A 20,214-nucleotide genomic window follows, 5' to 3' on the forward strand; every position below is an offset into this window, starting at 1 on the left:
CTGGCCTCGGTGTCATAGAGATCCACCGGCCTGTGCCTCCTAAGACCTGGGACTAAAGGCGTGCACCACCACACCTTACCCAGAAATCTTTTATGTATTTTTTTTTAAAAAAAGCAGAAAATAACAGCAGCATGTTTTTCTTACTTTCATCCACACTGTAAACTTAAGGATGTGGACATTTTTGTGCACACTTTCTTTGAACAAACAGAAAGACTTAACTCATTTTCAGATTTTTTTAAGTCATTGTCACTTTAAGCAGGTATATATGTCTGTGGGAACGAGACTTTATGTGACCAGGCCAAAAGAAGGAGCCCAAAGATGCCATCGGTCCAAGCTGGAGTCAGTCTACCTTATTATATTCTACTTTATCAGACAATGCAACATCCCTCTTTCCAGAAAAAAAAAAGAAAAAAGAAATCATGTAAGTGATTAGTTAATTAGTTAAAACAGACATCAGGGGACACTGGAGAAGTACAAAACGTTACAAATCTTGCTCTGGATTGTGCATAGGGAACTCCATTTTTGATATCCCACTATTTTAATGTGTGATTAAAGTCTTTTAAGCAACAATCAAAAAAGTCTGTGTCTCTTATGTAATTTCCTTTTCTTACAACATCTATGAAGTAGAGGCACTAGAGGTAATTTCATTGAGGCAAAAGCATGTTTGAATATCATAGTATATTTTAAAAATCAATAAAACAGAGTCTTCAAACTCAAGGTCCTCCTCTGTGCTAGTCCAGTTGACATTTCTTTTTGAAATGTTTACATGTAGAGGAAGGATTCAATTAAGATAATGGACGAAAGCAACTCCAGCTAATGAGTCATGCACATGAAAATGTGAAACAGATGAGTTTATTGGTTGTCAGTCGGATTTCGGGCGAAAGGATGGGTGGGTTTGAGGCAGACTGCCCAATTAAGGCTAATTAACCCATTCCAAAGATGACACGTCCCTATGTGAGAAACAACAGAAAACGAAAATTGAGCAAATGTGGGTGGCATATGAGTCAAAAAAAAAAAAACGATGAATTGGAGGATGACAGTATTTCTCCTCGGAAACAAATGAGGGTCTAGCAGAAAAGAGAGAGGAGAAGGAACCCCGGCTGTGTTTCGGGTTTTGGTTTCACATATTTCCTCCTCTTCTTAACTGAATGGTGACGATAACCTGTCTCTGCAGTGACAATAATCACCTTGGAGAAAGGAAAATGTCTTAGCCATTTAAGAAGAAGAAAAAAAAGTTGTTTGGGCAGGTGAGATGGCTGAGCCCGTGAAAGCTTTGGCTCCCGAGCCTGACCGACGTGCACGGATACAGACCGCCGGGTTTTCATTTCTTTAATTTAAAATTTTATACTTTCTAGTATCAAGACTCCATTGCATGTTAGATAACAGCGGCTGAAGAGAAGTAGCAGAGGAGGCAGGGACCAAGGAAGAGAAGGTAAACAGTGAGAATTACCATCAGATGCTTCCCTTCTGTAAACAGGCGCACAGATTCACAGAACTGGGGGATTTTCTTCACTTAAGCATTTGGCCTTGATTCCTAAGCCCAAACCACTCTCTTTATAACTAAGACAGCTGTCCAAATCAAAGCAGAGATTGCAAAGTACACAATTCGAAATGCAGGTTTGCAAACTGGCACCGGGTCACAATGCCTGAGGAGTATAACAGTAGACCACATGTTCTGGGAACTTGGGGGTGTAGGTAAAGGTAGGAGGTGGGGCCTGCAGTCTGTTGGGCCTATAAAACTTCCCAAGGCATCCACTAGTGCATCAGCTCCTCCTTTTACAGGTCTTTCCCTGCCCACATTAGGCTGTGTCTGGCAAAGCTGGAAGCTTTTTACACCTCCCAGTGTGATTTGCATAGCACTTGGGAAGTGACCGGAAGGAATCGCTGACTCATTGAGAAAAAGAAAACCCTCTTTGGTCGGACCTGGTAGCAGCAGCAGCGTAACTGAAAGCTGAGGAGTTGTCCGTGTTGTTGAAACAGGGTTGGGCACTGTAACCTTCTGGAAGGCAGGGTTAGGGCTGGCTAAGTTGTTCTATTATTAATAAAAACTCAGGAGTCCAATATTGGGGTAAACACCTGATGGATCAAAGAAGCAGAGGAATAGCGACCAGCTGTCCTCTCTACACTTCCCAGATCAAAGAGAGACCTCAAATTCCAAGTCCCTCCCTTTTCTTTCTTGTCAATCTTCTCTATCCTTATTCCTGGTTCTCTGACGCTGTCCCCTGCTTCAAGGTTAACTTTATTAACAGTCTCGGAGTATCACAGTGCGATCAAATATCCCACAACAGCCTGCTTTCAAAGACATGTTAAGTGCACTGTTCTACAGTGTGCCTGATGCTATTGATGGTAATAACCACTGAGTGATCCATCCAGTTAAGCTAAAACAATAATCCTATCCATTGGAGCATTTACCCGAGTCAAGAGAGATCACAAAACTCTAGAAGCATGCATCTGGCTCAGTGTAGGGTCTCAAAGATACAAATCCAGGCAGGCATTGCCGGGGACAAATGGCCTGTGAACATGGGAGAAGAAAGGAAGAATTTCAACCCAAACAATAACACTTTATTTACAAGACATTATGGGGAAAGTAATATAAAACAACTAATGTCAGTCTGGCTGGAAGACTGAGTAGGAAGCTTAAGATTAGGTTTAAAAAAAAAAAAGCAGCCATTTTCTTGAAGGCCTCCACTCAATATATACTTGACTCTTTTCAAGTATGGAGCACCAAGTTTCCAACAGTTTGAGAATGGTTAGTTTTCTCTTGGGATTTTCCAAACAGAAATGAGGCAATAATCTGCAAGTCTGTGACTAAGCAGTACTGTGAATTCAGCTCCAACTTCATGGAACATGGGGCAGAAGGATGTGAATGCTCCTTCAGTGAATTGACTGGGCAGTGGACATCCCTTGCTTGGTGACCAAGAATCATGGTGAGAACTTGTGTGCTCTGGAGAAGAAGTGTAAGATCACGGTCTCCAGCAAGTTGTGAAGTCATGTGGCAAAGACTCACTTAAAAAAAAAAAAAAACACTCCATGTCAGGAGAATCCAAACTTTCTGTCAACTCCTCTGTCTGAAGGAGGCTGAAAAGCTGTCAAGGACTCACATGAGGAGAGGGCTAGCAGGCAAGATGTCCCCTCATTAGATAAATATCCTAGTTATAACTGAATTATCTCATGAAAGGCTGTTTCTGTTAGCTGTTGACTTCAAATAGCTGAAGCTCAACCTTAATAAGTTAGAGGCTACATTCAAATGTGTATCTCTGTGCTTACAAAGCTTGATGAACCTTCAAAACTGGGCTATGGAAGAAAAGCAAGTGAGTATGAATCTTCAGAGAATAGACTAAAGAGGCTAACCCAAATGTACGTAGGGTTCAGTCTCATTGGAACAGCCAACAGCCCGAATCACAGTATCTGAAAGCAAGAAATGCTTTAGGCTCAGGGCTCTTTGACCTTATCAGAGGGCAGAGCAGGTGAGTTTGCCTAAGAGTGAGCAGAAACATAGCGATCTAGGCTATGATAACAGCTAAGGGATCTGAGTCATTCAGATTCCATTGTGACAGGACCGTGGCTTTGGAGACCTTTGGGGAAGAGGAAGAACATACATTGGAGTAGGGTTGTAGAAGGCGTTAAAGGCTGGTCACGACCAAAGGTGGTCACAACTCTAGTTCTGTGGGTCTGTTGAGGTATTCTTCCCAAAGGGGCACGGGAAAACAAACCTGGATCAGGGGCATGGCCAATCCTAGAGCTGCTTCAGAAACCGACCAGCTATGGCTGGATGGCTAGGTCCAACTTGTTCCAGCTTATCTAAAGAGCCAGGCACAAGGCACCTGGTTGCTGGACTGTGCAGCTCTTCCTGGTGAGTACAAGGAGAGGTGGTATCTCTGAGGGCCATATTTCAGAAGGGTAGATGAAGACTGGTTTTTGTAGAAAGTGCCCTTTTGAGTCCATTTTTGTATTTCCCTTTATATTTTCCATTAACTCTTTAGCCAAATCACCAATTTGATGCATAAAATGTTGATATGAGATATTGTTTTAGGTAATATATATATATACAGAGTACTAATTTAAAAGTTGACTTACCCCCCAACCCCATCAATGCCCAAGGTAGGTAGGAGAGCTGGCCCTAATGTCAGAAGGGCAGGAGAGCTGCCCCTGTCTCCCTTGCCCCCAGCTGCTCAAGTGCAGCAGGCCCTGCACTTCACATGGGCAACACAAATAGAGCCAACACAAATAGAGCCAACCCCACTGGCAGAGATGTGGGTGAGCCAGCCCCAATGCTGTGAGCATGGGAGAGCTGTCCCCGTCACTCACCTGCTATTCCACAGCTTGGATGGGAGAGAAATGCCCCACCCCCATCAATGCCTGAGGCAGGTCCTGAGGTCATAAGAAAGGAAGAGCTGAAGCTGCCCTCCTCTGCGGCAGCACTCGGGAGGGTGATCCCTACATCATGCTTGAGCAACGCAGTAGAGGTGTAGGTGTAGGAGATCCAACCCTGATGGTTTTTCGTGCTTCTATATTCTTTAAGAACTCTCACGGTGAGATTAAATTTCTAAACTTACAGTAGAGCCCACATCTACCCAAGCACTCACTACTCAGTAAGCTCTGACGTCTGCATTAGAATGCCCAGGGATTTTTCTTTCCCTTTGGAAGCAATCAGATGAACTGCTTGAAACAAATGATAGGTAGCGGAAATTAAGGCGTTAATGACAGAGGGGCCTCTGGAAAGGAAGTGCAATGATCGATTGGTGTGCACAGTGCACCTGGCTCGCCACTGTGACAACTCAACAGGGCTGTCAGTCACCAGTCCCGAGAGCACTAAACACCAATGTTTGTCCTCTTTCTGCCTGGAGAAAATGCAACTTTGAATCCAGGACTTCACATAGAAAATAACGTGAGACCAACTTCCAGTTCTCTGTTTCATATTGATGTAATTCTCACTACACCTTTGGCTCAGAAAACAGCAAAAACTCTGATGTAGGCATAGAAATCATGCAAACCTTCAGAAATGTGGCAGGCACATAGAGAAAATATGTTAAGGCTTCATCAGTTAGTGCTAAATAAAAACTCCTCTCAAATTTACACTACTCTCACTTTCCACGTTTGCCAACCCAGTAACGAGCCAGATGTAATCCAATGAGCCAGATGCAAGCGGGCTAAACCTGTCTACCCAGGATTCCCCAGGCCACATTCCTAGAACAAAGCCCTTCCAGTTCCATACTGAAAAGGACAAGACTGCAGAGACCAGGCAATAGTGCTGGAAATGTGACCTGGATGGGAATCTCGGGACCCCAGTGAAGCCGCATGCGGGGTCCTGGGAACGCACTTGGAGCTATTCAGAAGAACAAGTGAATGTCTTGTTAAGATGCCTCTTATCTCCCTTTTTGTTTCTAGCACTGGGCTGGAGGCACTAGACTGGCACACAGAGGTCGCAGACTTTTTTTTTTTTCCTTTTGGGAGCTTCCAGTGTGTAAGAAAATAGAAACCTCTTGGTATCCAAATGTATGTGTTTCTTCTTGCAGCCTCCCCCTCCAGTGATGTCACAGAAGGGATCCATTTAAAGGGGCTAGCGACAGATGAGCCAAGTCTTTAGGCCGCCATTCTCCTTTGAGGCATAATTTCATCTTTATGCCCCATAAACACCCAAAGAAGACAAAGCAGTCATCTACGTGTCTACTGTAAAAACAGAATAAGTTTTAGCATTTTACTCGATGAGCTGCAGAATTTTAATTTTTTTAAAAAATGATATTTTAATTATAACAACCATCCCTCCCACTTCCTCATGTTTTAACCCTCTCCTTGCTTGGAAGATCATTCTCCTGAATTGGAGCTTTGCTCCTCTTACAGATCCTTGTAAGCTTTATTACAGTCTTATGTGATTATATGCCATTTATAATTTTGCTTCCATAGTAAAATTTACCCAAACTCTGTCATTTGGAAAATTTGCTTTGTCACTAGCTTTCCTGATTTAACATCATGTTTCCAAGATTTTTTTTATATTGTTCTGTGTGCTTTTACTTACTCAGTGTAAATACAGAATGATAGTTTCTTTATCCATATTTCTATTTGTTGCTCAATCAGATTGCTTCCTATATGTCTGATAATAATGAGGGGGAGCCTGGAGAGGTGACTTGGTTGTTAAGAGCACCTGCTGCTCTTATAGAGGGCTAGAGTTTGGTTCTCTGCACCCATGTCCAACAAACCACCTGTAACTCCAGTTCCAGAGATTCTGACACCCAATTCTAGCTTCCTTAGGCACCTGATCTCACCTGAGCATGTACACATACACACACACACACACACACACACACACACACACACCACACCACACCACACCCCAATGAAATACACACTTGTCATTTCAGCATTTGAAAGGCTGAGACAGGAGGATTATAAGTTCAAGGCCATCCTAGACCACCTAGACTCTGTCTCAAAAGATTAAAATCAACACACTCAAACAGAAATCCTCTTCTCACTGAGTATTCTTGTACTTCTTTTTCAAACATCAGTCACATACTGTGTTTTTAGAAATGTGAATAAAAATTAAAAGGTGGAATCAAGGGGTGTTCAGTTCACTCCCCCTTCTAACATTCATCTGTGTGTCAGCAGTGAACATGGACTGTGCTTTCCTAAGTTGGAGAAACAACCGGGTGAGTCCATCAACCGAAGTGCCTGCTGTGACAAAGCCAAGCAGCCCAGCTTGCACAGACTCACTGAGGATTCTGGTTTTCCTAAGGGTCTGTCCTTCCATGATCCATACTGAAGTATTTGTACCCATATCAAACGCATTAGCCAAGTTCTAGAATGTGGCTTGTCCCTGAGTTTTAGAAATGCGTTTTCCCCCATGTCGTCTCTAAACTGTGGTTTCAAACAGTTGCAGCTGCTGAGAGGCTGAGCCATGAGTTGCCTTCTCTGTCCCTAGCCTGGGAGATACTTCCCTCCACATGTACAATGTATTTCCTGTATGAGCCCCAGAATAACAGTCTGGTCCCTGGTGTTGAGCAGACACTGGGCCACAGCAACCCCCGTGACCCTGATCACTTATGGGAAAGGTAAGGATGCCGGTGGGTCCTGGGTTGTTGCTGGAGGCCAGTCTCTGAGCAGCTGGGAGAGATAAGCTTCCCAAACAGGTCTCCATGACCACCAACGTATAGAAAGGAGCTTCAGAGAGTGAGTCATGGGCACAGCGTTGTGAGCAGAGCAAGCAACATGTGCGGAGGACGGAGAGCGGGAGGAGGCAGGTCAAGTGCCAGAAGACTATGTGCACATTGGTCAAAGGAAATAATACAGTGTCCTCAGAAGTAATAGAGCAAACACACTTTGGGTCTTCAGAACCGGAAAAACACGGTCTTTTTAAATAAACATCACCCAAAAAAGAATTACTTGCAACAAATACTGTGGTGATATTGTGTTCCCCAATATAGTGCATCCTAATAAACTTGTCTGGGGGTCAGAGGACAGAACAGCCACACTGTTAACATAGAGGTTAGACAATGGTAGCACACACGCCTTTAATCCTGTCACTTGGGAGGCAGAGATCCATCCGGATCTTCAAATCCACACTGGAAACAGCCAGGCATAGTGACTCACACCTTTAATCCCAGGAAGTGATGACAGGAAGCAGGAAGGTATATAAGGCGTGAAAACCAGGAACTAGAGCTGTTTAAGCTTTTAGGCTTTTGAGCAGCAGTTCTGCTGAGATCCATTTGGATGAGGACTCAGAAGCTTCCAGTCTGAGGAAACAGGATCAGCTGAGGAATTGGAGAGGTGAGGAAGCTGTGGCTTGTTCTGCTTCTGTGATCTTCCAGCATTCACCCCAATATCTGGCTCTGGGTTTGTTTTTTATTAAGACCATTTAAGATTCATGCTACAAATACCTACCTAGGGCCAGTGCTACAACCTGTGGCTATAGACACCCAAGTAAAACAAAGAGCAGGAAATTTGTTCCGCATCTGACAGGACTGAGTGGACCCACTGTCTATTTCCTGGGAACTGAGGACAGGGCAGTATTAACTCAGCCAGTGATTTTCAAGGTGAGGTGGTTCTGAGTCCACAGTAGCACAAAAGAAAGCCAATGAAAATGGTATGTTTCATTCCTGGAGTCAGCACAGATTTAAGCTGAAATGGCTGGATATTGTAAGGACGTCCTATTTAACAGCTTGATTTTGTTTATTTGTGAGTTAGAAAGAACCTCTCCCAAGCACCCAGAGGTCAAAGTGTGCAGATAACAGCGTCTCCACTGGGCTTCTTCCTCTTGAACACCGGTCAAAAGATTCATCGTTTCTCACGGAGGTGCCAGTCAGACAAGCCCCAGTCAGCACACATGGGAGGCGGCTGGTGGGAGTCAGAGTCGGGGGGCGGTGGGGAGTGGGGAGGCAGACTGTTTGCAGTGACTCTGAATCAGCACAGTACGTTTATGTTTATGACTGCCGTATCTTCAGGACTCACTGTTACTAAGGCTTGCCTGGATGACCTAGTGGGAGGGGGCGGGGGGTGAAATGTAAAAGGAAAGACAGAAGCCAGGGACAAAGTACTAACGAAATGCCTTGGATTAAACAAACAAAATCAGAGCTCTTTGGTTTTGAAAGACCGATTCTTAACTGCCAAGTATAAGCCACTTTTTGTTGCTCCTTGCTCGCGGTAGAGTAACTCACTTACCAGAGTGTCTACCCCTAGAAAAGGAAGCCTGCTACTGAGGTCTCTCTATAGCTTGGGTAGATGCTGCCCTCCTGAGGACCGAACTGGTATTGCTGTTTGTCTCGTGCTAATGGTAAATAAACTTCTGGATTATTGCACAGCTCTTTATCCATTTGTACCTACAGTGAAGTTCCTACTAAATCCATTCAGAAACAATTATTTCGCATAAACATAATTTTATGATTGTCTATGAATAAATTTACCCGTACTACTTATTAAGGGAAAAAAGTGTCCCTTAAAACTATTTTCCAAATCTTGGCTTGTGACCTGGTTTTAACAGAAATGACACAAAATAGAAAATATTAAGTAGGAAATATTAGACGGAATTACTCGGATGTTTTGAAGGCCCAAGCGAATAAAAAAATGACCCTTTTGAACTACAGATGGTGTAAGACTGGCTGGATAATATGAAACTTTTAATCAGGAAGTATTCTTTGGTCCCTTCTGTTAATTTGACCTTTAACAAATGAAGTGTGGTAGGCGCAACTTGAAGGCGGTGCCGCACGACTACTGCCCCCTAGTGAGCAGTTTGTGTAATTCCTCAAGCTCCCGCTAAAATGTGCCTCTGATAGAATCCATGACTCCTGGGTTCAGGTTTATCTGATTTGAGTTAAACAAGCTGGGTCTTAAAGGAGCCTGGATCCCTTCAGAAAGACTCCTTGGAGCCAGAGACAATTACGAAAGGACTCCTGGACAAAACGCTGCTGGGCCCTGGGGCGAAACAGAGCCAACAAAACAAGTGTCTAGTCCCACAGCTCATAGCTTGACATTTGAAGACCCTGATCACTAAAAAGGAAAGCCGCCACCCAGACATTCAGGTGTCGGCTTTGTAACGGGTTAATTCAGTTCAGTCTGAGTGTCATTTAAAAATTAAGTTATTGTAACTATTGTTGACCGTTGTACAACTGAACAAAATGCTCGTTCGTTAAAATGGGGTAGAGAATTCATCTGATCTTTGACTTTGAAAGAGGTATTTTATAGAACCACGTAGAATGTTTTTGTTTTTTAAAAAGTCATAACCTTGAAGAAATATTTAGAATTTTTTCAATAAATTTACATGCTATATTCTAGTATAGGAAAATACATTAAATCGGTGGGTGTTTGGTTCAAAACCCAATTATACTGGGGAAATGGAGGGACGATGTGAAGCGTCATAAAGGGCGTGAACGGCAGGATCCAGGTTTCTCGCCTTCCTGGACATAGAAGGCTGTGGCACCCGCTCCTTCTGCAGTGGAGAGAGAGAGGCCCTGCACCAGGCAGCGGAAGATGACGTGAAGCCTCACCAAGTTAGCACGCTCAATTTAATTTTCTCTTCTGGCTTGGACTCTAGCGCCCCCTATTGTCTTTACAAAGTGAGGCAGGACCACACTGGAACACGGAGTGAGGACGGATGGTTGGTTTGAACCTGAGACAAGGATTACTGCGATACAATCATTTTAATCAGAGATTGACCAACCCTTTCTGTGAAGTCTCATTAGTGACTGTTTCAGGCTATGGAAGCCATATAGTTTTCACACCTATAAAAATCTAAAACTCATTCTTCATCTACAAACGATGAAAGAAGGCTGGAGGCAGGACTTAGACTATGAGCCATGGCTTGGCAGCCCTGATTTAGAGCACCATGGATGGCTCTTCTGATGACAGACAGCTTCCTCCAAAGCTGGCGAAGACAGACAGCTTCGCACTCCAACATGAGGGCGCTGGATGAACCGGCTAACACTCCCAGAGGTGGACTTCAACTGCCAGCTGGTGGGATGTGGTCCTCGTTGGTTTGCTAGCGCTGTGAGATAAAACCATGACCAAAGCAACTTGGGGTGGGGGAGGTTAAGTGGCTTATGTGTTCTCATCACAGTCTATCCTTGAACACCACGGAGAGAAGTCAGGGTAAGAACTCAAGGCCGGACCCTGGAGTCAGTTAGCAGAAGCCATGATAGAATCCTGCTCACTGACTTGATGTTCAGTCTCAGGTACTTTTCCTACACCTACCAGGACAATCTGTCCAGGGTTAGTACCACCCATAGTGGGCTGATGTTGGGAGCCCAGTGTGAAGGTCCTTGTTACCCCGCCCCCCAAATCTCCAGAGAAGCCAGGAATGTTAAGCACACAGGATTGTCCTCTCAGAGGAACGGACACAAAACCTGTTCTTCCATCCAGAATGTTTGGAATTGGAAGTGATTAATAGCCTGGTGATCTGTGTTATCTGTTGGGTCAGGTCACAGCAAGCTCCTCTAACCAGGACCAGAGGTGGCTAATAGCCCAAATGACCTCTGTGCTATCTGTGTGACTGAGACCAGGCCAGAACTGTCCCTAGGCCCTTAAGCTAGTAAAGGTAGCCTATCTCCAGAACCCATCTTCTTTTTTTTTTTTTTTTTTTTTTTTTTTTTTTGGTTTTTCGAGACAGGGTTTCTCTGTGTAGCTTTGCGCCTTTCCTGGAACTCACTTGGTAGCCCAGGCTGGCCTCGAACTCACAGAGATTCGCCTGGCTCTGCCTCCCGAGTGCTGGGATTAAAGGCGTGCGCCACCACCGCCCGGCTGAGAACCCATCTTCTTGAACGACACATACCCTGAGTCGAGTTTTCATGTAATTCTGCCCCCTTGTGCACCTCGGATTCTATTACACCCGGAAACTTTTTCCAAAATTATACTGTGTTTAGATTTGTTGTGAATAAACCACCTGGCACCTGACTCCTTGAAATCAGTTTGTTTCCCTGCCTGCTGTGACCACCTGCAGGACCCCCCTCTGGCCCTCCCCTATCAATAATTAACCAAGAAACTGCCCCCACAGACTACCTCCATGCCAATGTGATGGAGGCGTTTTCTCAGTTGAGGTTCCCTCTTCCCAGGTGACCCTAGATTGTATCAAGCTGACAAAAAAATCCAGCTAACACAGACATGGTGTACGAACAGCTCAGCCCTTGAGTGTGTGGGGGACGTGTTTACACTGCCTTCAGAAGGTCCTCGGGGCCTTAAGCTAGTTGTCCACAGTGGCATGCTGCTTAATCAGCCTTTTAATACTTCCCTTGTCCTTTCTCACATGCAGTATTTCCTGCACTTCCCAGCTAATCTACCGGGCCTGTCTCAGACTGACACTGTATTGGTCTTTAAGAACGGGTGCAGGAAGTGGGGTGCTTCTCCCCCTTAATGTGACAGGGCGGTCACCCATTCAGCTGTCAAGCAATGAGACTAGGAAAATGGCTCTCAGGGGTGGGGAAAGGCTGACCACAGTACACCGCGGTAAGGTATGTGTTAAAGCTGTGGCCTGTGATAACATCAGATTGGGGGGGGACAGCTCCTCCTCTTCTCTTTGGATGAAAGACTGTCAGACACCAATCCCTGTAGTGACTTACCTGTTGAAACCAAATCTTCTGCCAAGCCTGTCCACCTGATGCTCATGCTCCTTCTATACCTCGCTTCTCATTCATCCATGTCTATGTGACTACAGTCCTCCGCTGGATATGATATTCCTATCTATCTCCCTTTCAGATGGAGTTAGTGCTCACCAGTCAGCATCCCTGCAGTGAAACAGGACTGGTCAACAGAACATGACATTTCTGTTAGCACTACTCCGGGGGCATTCCCTTCATTCTGTGACAGTGCTGTTGGAAGTCCCACTTCTGGTCACAGTTTTAAGATTGTTGACACATGACTCATCCAACCTGGTTGGTGCAGATTGGCTGAGGTTGACGCAGCTATGATCCCTGGTCCATAGCAAGTGCAGTATGTGAGTGGAGATCAGTTTCAGTAGCAACTTAAGACTTGTCATTCCTACACCCTGGCAGGTACCCTGTCTCTGATGCTACATGGACAGCCATCTTCAGAGGCACACCTAACCTGGCTCATGGCCTGTCCAATGATCTGGAGACACTAAATACCTCTTATCAAAATCTGCCTTATTTCACTTAATGTAATTTCCTTCAAGTTCATCCAGAGTGTCACAATTTTTTTCTAAAGCTGAATAGGATTCCAGTGTGTGTGTGTGTGTGTGTGTGTGTGTGTGTGTGTGTGTGTGTTAAAGTTTTCTCCAATTGGTGCCATTTCTATAACTTGGCACAGTAAATAATTCTACAATGACCATGGGAAGGGCAAGTATCTTTGGGGTGTATTTATTTCAGTTTGGGGGTATGCCATTGAAACTGCTGGTCCAGAGACAAATTCCATATGATCTCATTTACATATGGGATAAAAATAATGAACTGACAGAAATAGACAGTAGAATAGTTGTTTATGGGTGTGGGTCACAGAGAACAGAGATGCTGGCACACAAGCTCCGTTACAGTTAGACAGACGGGTAAGTTCTGCTCTTAGATTGTGTGGTTCATTCTAGTGACTGGCAATGCGTATTTAAGAGTAGTTACAAGAGACTGCCTTAAATGTTTAACCAGGAAGAATAATGAACAGTTGACATGGTGGGGAAAATTGCTTTAAAATTAAGTGTGTCCTTATGCCTTCCCTCAAAGCCAGTTTACCAATCTTATCTCGAATGCAGTTCCGCCAAACTGACCTCCTGCCCACCCCTCAGCTTACCTCTGTAGTACTTCCCCACTCTGCAATGCAGAGAAGTAATTCAATTCATTCAGAGTTGAACTTTTATTCTTTGCACACACTTCTTTTTTATATGTTATCCCCTCAAAACCAAATGGCCACGAATATTTTGTCCCTGATTCCACCCTGAGCTCTCTTCAATCCATCCTCATAGAAAGGTAAAGTGGGTGACTGAATTCATATTTGCTCAAGTCAGTCCTTGTTTGTTGAAAAGCCTGACTTTGAATTCAGGCTCTGTTTCTAAACAACTCCATGACCTCAGACAAACTATTTAACCTTTCTTTCCCTGAATTTTCTCATTTTAAAGGCAGGACACTAACACTTCACTCTCCAAGGCTGTAAGTGGATTTCATCAGTGATGTTTCTAAAGAACTGAGAAGCATCCTGCTCATGTGCTTGCACAATACGAGCTTCCCATCCTGTTGTAGAATATTTGTTTAACTATGTAAAGATGTGTTGCGGTTTCACCTTGCCTGCCTAAGGCACCTGATTGGTCTAGTAAAAAGCTGAACAGCCAATAGCAAGGGAGGAGGTATAGGTGGAACTTTGGGCAGAGAGAGTAAGTAGGAAGAGAAATTTAGGCTCAGGAAAACAGAAAATGAGATGACAGGGAGATGCCAGGTCCAGACAGCCAGACAGAGGAAGCAGGAAAGTAGGGCATACAGAATGAAAGAAAGGTAAATAAATAAATAAATAAATAAATAAAAATAAAAAACCACGAAAAAGCATAGGTAAATAGAAACAGGTTAAACTAAGTTAAAAGAGCTAGTGGGACAAGTCTAAACTAAACCTGACAATTAAAGGACCTTGCCCTGCGTCTTCCTGAAACTTAGTTCTTATGTCTTCTAGTGCTTGGAGCTCACTCCGTGGACACACACAGAAGAACAGGAGCTCACTCGTGGACACATACAGGAGAACAGGAGCTCACTTGTAGATACATACAGAAGAACAGGAGCTCACTCGTAGACACACACAGGAGAACAGGAGCCCACTCATGGACACACACAAAATGGTCCTGTGCCTGGATTGATAGTTTTCTATCTCCTTTTTTAAATCCTGAATGTTTTCAATGATGGCCTGCATTTCACCTTGCACTAGCCCATAAATCACATAGTCAGTCTTGCACAAGCACTCAGGTCCAGACATACCAATTGTCCTTTGGCCCTTCCAACACCTCAGATTCTTCTCCATCTCTCCTGGATAATCATCCCCTCCTGTAATGCCCACAGGTGCTCAGCTTCCTCTTCTGAGCCATGTCTGGTACGTCCTCAGCATCTAACACAAAACCCAGACTCTGAATAAATACTTGTTCAGTGAATGAACTCGGGACCTCATTCAAAGTTAAATATCAAGCTACATGTAAAGGTGCATGCCTGTAATGCTAGGTACTGGGGAGGCTCAGGCAGGGCAATGACAAGTTCACCATAGATCTCATAAAGGAATAACAGAAAAGAAGGAATTAAAATGAAGCAGCCTGAGAAACCTGCCGAGCCCATTAGAGACTGTTTGTCCTCTCAGCCTCATCACAACACCGAGGACCTTTCTCTAGATCTTTTATCTTAAATGTTGAATCATTTCGATGTTTTTTTCTCTGAGTTTCCAAGATGCCCACCATCTACATATGATCGCTTTCCCCAATTTCTACCTGAAACTTGAAGTGCAAATACAAAGATTAGAAAGATGGAAGAAACTAAGGAATCTCATATTGCCTAAAGGGATGGTAAAGCTGAATAAATTAATATATGTGTGTGTGTGTGTATGTGTACATTGAGGGTACAAACTGCAGTTTCTTGGGTGACTACTAGAACAGTAACAAAAGGGAATTAGAATATACTCTCTAGATAATGGGGAAGAAAAAAATCTTAAGATCAAACAGCCCAGGAGAGTATAAAATGGAGACAAAGGTGAGTGGAAGAAAAGGAAGCAGCTAAGGTAGATTTAAATTCAAACGTGTCAGTGATGATCTCATGAAGTGATGGCTTACAGGTTCACACCGAGGGCAATGATTTCTGTAGCTGTCATTCACAAAACAAAAACTGAACCATGTTGCTTGCACACAGCAATGCTAATGATTTGACGGGTATGGTAGCTCATCCTGAAACCCAGCACTTAGGGGGAGGCTAAGGCTTGAGAATCATTATCTTGAGGCCAGCCCAGGAGAGCATGAGACCTTGTCTCAAAAAACAAGCAAATATTTCAGAAACAGCTAAACCTTTGAAAGCATAAGGCTTTAAAATATCTACTCTACAGAAGCTAAGAAATACAAGGTATCTATCTAATATCAGAAAAGTGGGTTTAAAAATATTAGACACCAGGAAGCTCCATTGATGATAAGTTCACTCTGTCAGGGAGATAAAGTATATTACATACGGATTCACCAAAGTCACGTGACTTCAAAAGGCATAAAGCAAGTGTTGACACAACCACATACATAAACAGAAATATCATTGTTGGAGGCCACATCACAATGCTCTTAGATGCAGAATAAATATCAACCCATATCATGAAACTCCAACTTGAACAACACTGTAAGCCTGATGGTTGCAAAGTCAACATTTATCAGATATTTAGTGGGGCGGGGAACTCAAATACAAGACAATTTCTCCCCAATAATGTTAATCTCAAAAGTAAGTTTGGAGTACTTTCTTCTTATACAGACTTTTGTAATACTCTGATTCCATAAAATTGGATAAAATTTAAAACATTAGTAAATCAAATCCATCTAATTTTTGAGCACTTGTGTATCTATGTGTGTTGCGTGTACATGCTCATGCGGGTGTATGCATGTGTGTGGAGGATAAAGGTCGGCAATCTTTTTCAATCACTTTCCATTTTGTTTTTCTGAGTTAGATCTCTCACCGCACCTGGAGCTGATCGGCTAGGCTGGCCAGAAAGTTCCAGAGGCTCACTTGATGTCTCCCTTAGTACCGGGGTCACAGACATGTGTAGCATGAATTGTTAGAAGGTCTTATTAATGAAAACAAAGCCAGTGCCAGTTATTGGGGTGAATGCTGGAAGATCAGAGAAGCAGAGCAAGCCACAGCCACCTCACCTCACCTCGCCAATTCCTCAGCTAATGCTGTTTTCTCAAACTGGAAGCCTCTGAGTCCTTATCCAGATGGATCTCAGCTGAACTGCTACTAAAAAATTAACCAGCTCTAGTTCCTAGTCCTCACGCCTTATATACTTCCTGCCACCACTTCCTGGATTAAAGTTGTGTGTCATCATACCTGGCTGTTTCCAGTGGGGCTTTGGACTCACAGAGATCCAGATGGATCTCTGCCTTTGGAATGTTAGGATTAAAGGTGTGTGTGCCACCATTTTCTGGCCTCTATGTCTAGTGGCTGTTCTGTTCTCTGACCCCAGATAAGTTTATTAGGGTGTACAATATTTTGGGGAACAAAATATCACCACAGACATGTGCTGCTATGCCCAGCTTTCTTGTGCATGCTGGGAACCCAAACTCAAGCCTTCACCACAGCCCTCACCCAAGCCCCTCCCAGCTTTCACAATAGCTCATTGTGGTGGTTGAAATGAGAAATGTTCCCCATAGCCTCATGTATTTGAACACCTCTCTCCCAGTTGGTGGCACTGTTAAGGACGGACAGGGAACCTTTAGGTGTGTTCCTGAGAGCAGGTTTTCAGAGTTTAGAGCCTCGTCCCACTTCCAGTTCACTGTCTCTACATTGTCTGCAGATGATGAAGATGGGATCTCTAAGATTCCGGCTCTTGCCATCTGCAACCACTATGGACTCTCTCCCTCTGGAACAAAGGAGACAAACTCTTCCTTCCATAAGCTGCTTTTGGTCACGGCATTTTATGAAAGCAATAGAAAAGTAACTGATACACACACAACCGTATAGAATGGTTTAATACACACATCATAACCACGATAGAATATCATAACCTCAACTTCTCAAGATTCAACAGAAAAAAAAAAACTATGTAAGTCAGCAAATAAAAAGACTGACTACACTAATTTTACGTATGCAGGATATGTGTGTTAATATTCACATTCTTTTCTTCAAAGGATAGTATTTATTAGCAAACTAAAGAAGACATTTCTATCATTCACTTAAGGCTCAGGGAACATTGCTGGAGAGGGGCAGAGAGAATGTTAGAGCCAGAAGATAGAAAGAACTGCCAGATGCCATCTTCAAACACGACCCAGCCATGACGAGCATGAGTCCACAGCAGCGGCACTTACTGGCACTGGGCCCACACAAGTCAGGTACTCCTAAGAGCCAGCCATGGGTGGGGAAGGGGATCCAAGGGGCCAGCCCTGCTATCACTTCTGATGTACTAGCAACTAACAGACTCTGAGAGAAAGGCATGACAGCCAGGCTTTGATAGATAGTTCCAAACCCAGGGTCACACAGAGAGCTCTAACTATACTCTCTAGGATACAAAACACAATGAATTTTGGGGAAACATTTGTAAAGAAAGAGAAGGAGATGCTGGGAAGAGTGGGAGGAAAATAAGAAAGGTTGGGAAAGAATGACTAGAATGTATTATGTAATATAAGAAATTATCAAAGAACAACTTTTATTAAAATTCCTTTCCTTTTAAAATTAGTAAAACACAAAAAAGAAAGATACCTTCTATTGTCATTCAGGCAAAAAGAAAATAAACAGGTAGAAAAGAAAGAAATCAATCTAACAGAAAGACGTTTGGCTTATATAAAGTTTACAAAGATAAATATAGTGACAGCATATATTTAAGATTATTGAATAAAATATTCGTAGGGAGCCTTGGAGAATCTTTTAAGATATCAATTACAAAATAGCATAAAGGTCAAATTCCTATAGATTAATCTGGCAAAACATGAAGTCCTCCATGAGGAATTTGTATAATTTTAATAAGAGTTTAAAGAAGCCTTGAATAAAAGTTAGCCTGTGTTCATGGAGTTTAAGACTTAAAATTGTAAAAATTAAATTTATCCCAAGTTGAATGCATTCTTAGTAAAAATTCTAGCCAGATGCTAGCAAGAACCTGACGAGTTTGAATAAATGTATCTGTGTGTGTGTGTGTGTGTGTGTGTGTGTGTGTGTGTGTGTAATAAAAGGGATTAGCCATGACACCTGAAACAAAACAAGGTAGCAAGATCATTCTGCTCTAAAAAGCATGTGAAGCTACAGTGGTATCGAGTGTACGGTTCTGAGAGCACAGATGGCCCAGACAGACACAGGACAACTGATGTGCAGCACAGAGAAGAACGGGATTTTTCAGTAAGTGTTAATAGGGCCAGACAGCCACATGGAAGACACAAAATATAACTGTACCTCTACTTCATATAGCCCATTAAAAACCAAGGCTGACTATAAACCTGTGCATGAAAGCAAAATAATAAAACTTCTAAAATATAGGAGAATCCATTTTTTATTGATCATAGGACAAGGGCACATTCCTTTAAGAGACACAGGACTAACCTTTAAAAACAACATGGCAAGGGCTGCAGAGACAGCGCAGTGTTTGAAACATGTGCTGTGCCTGCAAAGTGCAGAGTTTGGGTCCCCAGCCCCCATGTGAGGCTGCACACTTCTTATAGCCGCTCCTCAGGTGCTCCGATGTCTCCAGATTCCTCGGGAACATTTTTTTCCTATCTCTCTCCCTCCTCCCCTCCCTCTCTTTCCACACACACTTAAAAAAAAACCCAAATATTTCTAAAATATTTGTAAAAAGTAAAACAAGCCAAAACTCCCAACAGCATGACAAACTGCATAAAATTCAAATTTGATGAATAATTCTACTTATCAAAACACCCTACCATGAAAATTAAAAGACCACATATGTAAATGAAAAAAAAGACTTAGAAAAAACATATAAATAACATCACAAACCAATAAAAAAAAAACTCTCATAGAAAAATGGGCTGAACAAAAATCTATAAATGATTCTATATAAGCATTCAATATATGAATGAAAATGAAAGGATATTTAATCTCACTAGCAACCCAGGGACCAGAGAGGCATGAACACAGCTGCAATTTAAACATTAAAGGCTGGCAAAATATGCCAACACCTAGGGACAACCAGAATTCTTGCATGCCACTGGAAAACACTCAGGATTGTACTGCTTTTAGATGGGCACAGATGTGGTGAAGGTCATAGAAATGTTTTACCAACAGTTTCTACAGGACCTTCACAGTCCTTATCTCCTTGTACTTACATTCCTGTGTAAACTCTTCCTCTTGAAGACTGGACCTAGTGACAAGCTTTTCATGAATTGACTGTAAAAGTGATGGCATGCCCCTTCCAGACCAGGTGGAAGTTCCTCTGCTTTCGCCTTGCTGGTGTCCACAATTGGGCTCCTACCGTCCATTCTCCACAAATGCCAGTCATGGTCAGTCAAGTCACAGACTCTGCTTCTTAAGATCAGGAACGAGATTTCTTCTTCCGAGTAAAATCAAAGTCCGCATCGTGGCCTACCATGCCCTACCTGGCCTTGCATGTCACCTTCCTGACTTCATCCGCATGACTTTCAGGCCTATTCTCCAAATCTCCCAAACACCCTTCACCTGGAGTGGGGACCACAGTCTAATGACTACCACCCACTTACCTACTGTGTAACATTTTAGGTTGTTTCCTGTGAGTCTACCGTACTTACCTGGATCCTACAGTGAAATATGAAAACATCCATGATTTTGTGTTATGAAGAATTTCCAGGTAAAAAAAGTCATGAAGAGTCTTTAGGAGTGAGTCTCTCTCTCTCAGTGCCTGTCCAGTAGGCCATCTGGCCAGCTGCCTCTTTGAACATGACTTAGATGATGCCCAGTGTCCTCTCAAGTTTCCTTACCACAGTTCCTTTTCCCTCCATGGCTCTCAGGATGGAGAAGACTGTGGTTTGCTAACTTAAGGAATTATACTCTCTCTCTAGAACAATATAAAAATCCAAGATGAAGAGACCTTGAATGAAATATATTAGCTGATCAATATCATGTATATGATATATGCATCTATATGCTAACTTAACTACACACA

The sequence above is a fragment of the Peromyscus leucopus genome, chromosome 9 (assembly GCF_004664715.2).
Source record: "Peromyscus leucopus breed LL Stock chromosome 9, UCI_PerLeu_2.1, whole genome shotgun sequence".
NCBI lineage: Eukaryota > Metazoa > Chordata > Mammalia > Rodentia > Cricetidae > Peromyscus > Peromyscus leucopus.